This window comes from Solanum stenotomum, unplaced genomic scaffold, assembly GCF_019186545.1.
Source record: "Solanum stenotomum isolate F172 unplaced genomic scaffold, ASM1918654v1 scaffold15813, whole genome shotgun sequence".
NCBI lineage: Eukaryota > Viridiplantae > Streptophyta > Magnoliopsida > Solanales > Solanaceae > Solanum > Solanum stenotomum.
Genome location: NW_026023743.1, coordinates 5727 through 12605, shown reverse-complemented (window position 1 = coordinate 12605; position 6879 = coordinate 5727). Strand labels below are relative to the sequence as shown.

The 6879-nt window shown below is 34.5% G+C and overlaps 1 pseudogene across 1 annotated transcript; it reads left to right on the top strand.

Moving 5' to 3' along the window:
• Positions 1 to 332: 332 nt before the first annotated feature.
• Positions 333 to 6203, top strand: LOC125850278 (disease resistance protein Roq1-like; annotated as a pseudogene). Its single transcript, XR_007444771.1, has 6 exons — positions 333 to 839; positions 1162 to 2077; positions 2108 to 2245; positions 2353 to 2680; positions 4407 to 5571; positions 5663 to 6203. The product of XR_007444771.1 is annotated as a disease resistance protein Roq1-like (transcript).
• Positions 6204 to 6879: the final 676 nt, after the last annotated feature.

Here is a 6879-nt window from a genome sequence, read left to right as displayed (position 1 = left end):
TACAGAGGTTTGGAATAATGAAAAAGGTCAAGTCTTTACAGTAAAAATGTAATGACTTTAGTTTTTTCTTTTGTCTTTTATTGGTACAAGTCTTCTTGTCTGTTTTTATACTATTTAATTTCTCACAATAATGAAAAAGTTAAAACATTTTATGAGTTGAAATAGGAAGATGATAACAAGTTCCTCATAAAGACTAGGAATACTGAAAATGGTGAAGTCTTGTTCTTTCTTTTTGACCAGTTTGGTCAATTCCCCTGTTTCACTCTTTTTGACCAAATTATGCATTCAAATAGCTGAGAAATAATTTTGCCAGTTGGGCTGACAACTTGCCTGTTAGTCTTTAGCAATATTTCTTCAACAATGTCTCATGCTTCTTCTTCCAAAATTTGCAAGTACGATGTCTTTTTGAGTTTTAGAGGTGAAGATACGCGTAGAACCTTTGTGAGTCATCTCTATAATTCTTTGGAACTAAGAGGAATCCACACTTTTAAAGATGATGAGCGACTAGTAACGAGAAAATCAATTTCTGATGAACTTTTGAAAGCCATACAAGAGTCTAAATTTGCTATAGTGATATTTTCCAAAAGCTATGCATCGTCAAGATGGTGTTTAGAGGAGCTTGCACACATCATAAAGTGTAAAAAGGAATTGGAGCAGATTGTGATTCCAGTCTTCTATGATGTGAGTCCATCAGATGTGCGCCATCAACATCCCCCTTTTGCTGATTCATTTTTACAACATGAGGAAAAATGCAAAGATGATATGGAGAAGGTTCAGAGATGGACGGGTGCATTTGCGGAGGCTGGGAAAATATCAGGGTATCATTTACAAAATTTCAAGTAAGCGTTCTTCTTCTTTTCTTCGGGTTTCTCTTTATCAAGAGGAAAAAGGACCAAACTTTTAGCTATAATTCCACACAATCATCATCTATACTGTACCCGAAAAAGGACCAAACTTTTAGCTATATGGTTGTTTGATGATGTATTTAGATTTTAAAATGTTATAATTCATAATAGTTGATTTGAGCTACCTTATGACACCGGGGAGAGAGGGGGGAAACTACCTTTGTGACATTATTATGTGTTTGCTTTAGATATTAATGTATGACAAGTCTTTCCTTTTCTACTTATTTACTCTGGGAGTATTTTCACTGTAATGTAGGGATGAGGCTGAGTGCATCAAGAAGTTAGTTAATGACATATTTCCTAAGTCACTTCAAATTATTTCACCTTTCCCGGTAAGTTTAGTGGGTATAAAATCTCAGGTTGAGAAAGTAACCTCATTATTAGATATGGAATCAAATGATGTTCGCTCTATCGGAATTTGGGGAATGGGCGGCATCGGTAAGACAGAAATTGCAAATATTCTACATCAAAGATACCGCCATCGATTTGAAGCTGATTGTTTTCTTGGTGATGTTGGAAAACTTCATCAGAAAAATGGACTAACATGGCTACAACAAGTCGTCATTTGCAAGCTCTTGGGTGAAAAATTGACTCTAACTTGTGAGCTTGAAGGGATGAATATTTTAAAGAATATGCTTCGCTGGAAGAAAGTTTTGTTCATCCTCGATGATGTAAACCATCAAGAACAGTGGGAATTTTTGGTTGGAGAGCCAGAGTGGTTTGGTAGGGGTAGCAGAATTATGTTAACAGCAAGAGACAAGCACCTGTTAATCAGTCACGTTGGGGATAACGTGTATGAAGTCCAACTATTATCGGAGGATGAAGCACTTGAATTGTTCAGTAGGCATGCTTTTAGAGAAAAATCACCAAAAGAAGATTTTATGAAACTTTCGAGAGAAGTGGTGGAGCATGCTGGTGGACTCCCTTTAGCTCTTAAAGTTTTGGGTTCTTCATTTTACAGACGAGACAAAAAGCACTGGAGACACATAATTGATCGGCTGAAGAGAATCCCTCATAATGATATTCTAGGAAAGCTTAGGCTTAGTTTTGATGGTCTGGACAAAGATGAGAAGGAATTATTTCTAGATATTGTATTTCTGGATATTGCATGCTTGACTAGATATGATTTTCATCTTTTTGCGGAACTAGTACTCAGAGACGCGGGTCAGGATTTTCTAATACTTCTTATTGAATAATCTCTGTTATCCATCAGCATAAGTAACAGTATCGTGATGCATAATATGATAAGAGAAATGGGTGAAAATGTCATACGGGAAGAGTACGATAACAGCAGAATATGGCTTCCCGAGGAGGTTTGTGACCTTTTTAAAGGAAAGTTGGTAAGCAATATTTAGTGTTATTAATAATTTCATAAGCTCTTAGTTCTGTTTTTTTTTTTTTTCATTTTTATTTGTTAGCAATTAAATATATGTTTCATTCTTTACAGATAACAGAAAAGGTGGAAAGCCTATGTATCCCAAAAGATTACTATTTTGAAGATGATTTTCTCAATAATAGCAATATTTTCAAGAGGATGCAAAGCTTAAAAATACTCATAGTTGGTGATGGAACTTTTAGCTTGAACTGCGTTATCACTTATCTTCCCTCCAGCTTGCGGCTTATTGATTGGCCGGGGTATCCTTCAATTTCATTGCCAGAGAGCTTTGAACCATCACAGCTCGTGGTGCTTTGTTTACATAGAAGTTGGCTTGTTGAACTTTGGCCAATATCAAAGGTATACTCTTTATCTCTATCTCTAATACAACAAAATTGCAGTTTTTTTTTGTTTGATAGGTTTAATGCTCATGAATTAATCACTTCAAGATTGAAAGGCTACACAAAATAATTGCTTTGATATACACAATTAACATAAATGTTTTTAATTTATTATGCCCTCACTTGAAAAGTGAAAACTTAAAACTTGCAAATCCAATGTACAGAGACTTAAATCAAACGCATCATCTCTCCAGCAGCTCATACTTTTATCTTTCTTTTCCCGATTAAATCTTCAAATTATTTAGGTGGAATGGAAATCCAATGTCCCTCCTTGTGGCTCGTCTTTAAATACTGTCCCAGTGTTTTATTTTGTTGTAAAAATAGGCTCCGTTTTTTTATTATGCAAGACAATTGACATTTTCCCTTTGATAAGCCCAATCTGGCAGTCCCTATGCTTTTCATGATAATGTGATACAAAGTTATGTGTCTTTGCTCAATTTGCTTAGTACATATTGGTACTAGCTACAAATATTGGGCATTTGTATTGTTGTGTTTCGTAGAAACAATAGTTGATGTATGTTGTTACAGCTTTTGATATATTTTTCGATGTATCGTCGATAATTTGCAGTTTTATAAGTATACCTTGATATGTTTTTTATGATGTACCATGAGCGAAAACTAGAAATCATGATAATCTAGTAGAGTTATGGAATAATTTTGTATGCGGTACTATAGTGAAAACTAAAAATCATGACAATTCGTTAGAGTAAATGGAATACGTTTAAATGGGGTATCACAAGTGAAAACTGAAAATCATGATAATCCTAGAATAAATGGAATAAGTTTATATGAGGTACCATGAGTGAGCTCATAATCATGACAATCCAATAGAGTAAATGAAATATGTTCAAATGAGTTGCCATGAGTAATAACTAGAAACCATGAAAATCCTATAAAGAAGTTATCCAACTAGATAGTCAGGGAGAATATAGTGTGAAATTCTATCAATTTTTCATGACTTTCATGTCACAATTGTCTCTCGCTTTACCATCTTTGCCGCTCAACTAAGGGTTTTTAGTCCGAAACTTTCACCACGTTAAAAAGCTACTTCTGAAATGTTGTCAAAATACGAAACAACTTTTAAATACCGGTGCAGAATTAGCTTTTTTGTACAAGTTATATCCGGTCCCAACCTTAAAAATTGTTGCATGTCCTGTTTGAGTTAAATAAATTGTGAATCAAAGAAGGATCAAGAAACTTGTTTTGCTGAAGAAAATATAATAAACAGATCTACTTTGAAGCATGCAAAAGAACTTATACGCTATATACTTGTTTTGGTAATTCATCTTTACTAAATATTTGTACTTATGTTAAATGAACCTTGAGCCGGACATCATGGTTATGAACATTGAAAAATCATAAAGAACTTTCAAGTCCGGGGGACTCCCTTCACGGCATAGGCCCATAAATATTTTTAATTTTCCAATATTTTAAAAAATAAAATCTTATAAAAAGTTACGATATTAAAGAGGTTTTATTTTCATTATGAAATTAAAAGAAAAGAAATATATATTTGGATTTTAAGACAATTATGTATCTCAAAAGTTCTTTTCCGGATTGGCTACCGCCTTTAATGATCATAACAACTATATCTTCTCTTTATTTTTTTTGCCTACAAAATATTTCTATTAGGAGTACTACTTAAGATCACTGTTTTTTATTTTTTTGGAAACAGAAATTGAGCAACTTGAAGCATTTGGATCTCATGGACAGCTGTGAGTTAAGAAATCTGTGAAGATATGCTGCGCTTATCAATACTCTATGTAAAATCCCCGTGGATAAGAAGCTTACCTCCATCTTTCAGCAGCCTTAGAAATTTGCAATTGACTGAGTGTGAAGTTCTTGAAAGTATTCCGGACGCCATTCAAAATCTTAGAGATCTCAGTATTTCAGGTTGCAATAAACTTGCAACACTGCCAAACAGCCTCTTTGAATCACAGCAATTGGAATGTCTTGGTATATACCGATGTTCTGGATTGGTAAAGCTCCCCATATCTCTTGGAGTTCAAAAGAAGCTCTGTTTGTTAGAGATAGATGGATGTGAAACTTAAAGAAGCTTCCAAGCTCGATTCTGATGAAATCCCTTCAAAAGCTCAAGATATCTAATTCCCCAAAATTATATACATTTCCAGAAATCGACGGAGATATGCATTACTTGACACAGCTGACTCTGAATTCTACTGGGATAAGAGAAGTGCCTTCATCCATTGGGCATCTAAGAGGCCTCGAATATCTCTATCTGTCAGGTTGTGAAAATCTTCTAAGTCTACCAGACAGCCTCTGCAATTTGATGAAACTTCGATGTCTTTACCTTGACGGGTGCAAAAAGCTAGAGAAGCGTCCAGAAAACATTGGTGATTTGCAAGATTTACATATACTTGATGCGAGCGAAACTGCAATCTCCCAACCACCTCCCTCCATCACTAAGCTTGGCAAACTGTGGAAGTTACGATTCTCACATGAACAACAATTTCAACATTCCTCAAGTTTTGTCTTGAATCAAGTATCAGGTTTATCCTCCTTGACATCACTTGATCTTAATAATCACAACATATTGAGTGGACTTCCTGAGGATTTAGGATCTTTGCACTCTTTGGAAAATTTGAATGTAAGTGGAAGCAATATTTCTTGTTTACCAAAAAGCTTCAAAGGACTCTTACACCTTCAGCATTTGAACGTACAATTCTGTCAGAATCTTAATGAACTGCCAGGAGAGCTAACCCCAAATTTAAGGGACCTATTTGCTGATTATCATCTAGCCTTGAAGAGCAGCAAAAATCTCGTAATTTGTTGTCTTAAGCTGTGTAGGCTCGCAATATCCGACTATGGAACTGTCTCTAGTGAACAAGTTAATGTGTTCCTACAGCATTTTCTCACGACATGCATCCAGGTTTTTATCTATCCCACACATATATGAATGTTGAATATATATTCTTGTCGAATTGATTTCTAGTAGTAATAATAATTTCGATTGCATGCAGTGTGACTTCCACCAAAGGGCTTGTTTTATCATTTATTTTCCCGGAGTCAGAATTCCAGAGTTGTTCGATTATGATCGGTTTATAAATCAAAATGAGATCTCAATTGAGCTGAACCCATCTTGGTATACTGATAAATTCATGGGTTTTTGGATAAGTTACAGTCCTACTAGACTGGACGCAGGATTAGAAGCTACATTGGTCTGCAAGTCTGACCCTGAAAGAAAATATTCCTTGGTGTATAACTACATCCCTGAATATTCGAGGTTCGAGTATCCTTTCATTTGTTGTGCCTACATACTATTTGAAACATTGTGGCATGCTTCTGACAATAAAGAAGGGAAGAACCCAAATGATTATTACATGTTGAAGGTACCTGAAGTGTACAGGGAGGAATAACTATGCTGGGGAATTCGCTTGGAGTATGAAAAGGAAGCAATGAGTGATGCAAAGGTCTGTTTATGACTTGTTTTACATCACAAATTTCAAATATTTTTCTATCTTTCTTAAATTTTGTATTCAACCAAACATGTATCATAAAATGGTATGGGAAGTGTATGTTCTACATTGTTGGTACAATTTGTATGTACCCTTCTCAAATGAAAATTAATTATTAGATGGATGAAATTTTTATTAAAATGTTGGTGTTTGAGTGGGAAACAACTTCTCTACCTTTACTAGGTAAGGGTAAAGTTGCGTACATACCATCTTCCTAAGATCCCTTTATATGTAAAAGGTAATTTGGATTTGGAGAGACATTTTTAATTTGAAAATTAATGCTATTAAAAATAATTGAGTCCATTTGTGAAGCTGATATAGGGCTTATATAAGATCTGTTTAGCCATAAAAAGTAGTAGTATTTCTGTTTATGATGTGTTTGTTGTTAATTGACTCTCGAGTATACGGTGATATTGTTGCATAGAATTTGTATATTTAATGTAAATATAAAAACTGGATGCTCCATTGTGAGTTGAGAAAACTTCTGTAGCTCAATAAGCAGATTGAAGCCTATAAATTCTTTTTAAATTTACATAAACACTTTAAAACTATTCTGAATCCAAACAGGCTCTAATATACCTCAATAGTTAGCTTTTGGGTGTGGTTCTCCCAGGTCAGTCTTTCTTTTCTGTTTTTTCTTCTAAATTATTACGAAATTTTTCTTCAATTTCTGGACAATTCCTCAGGTAGGGCAACAAATTTATATCAATTTACAGAAAGGT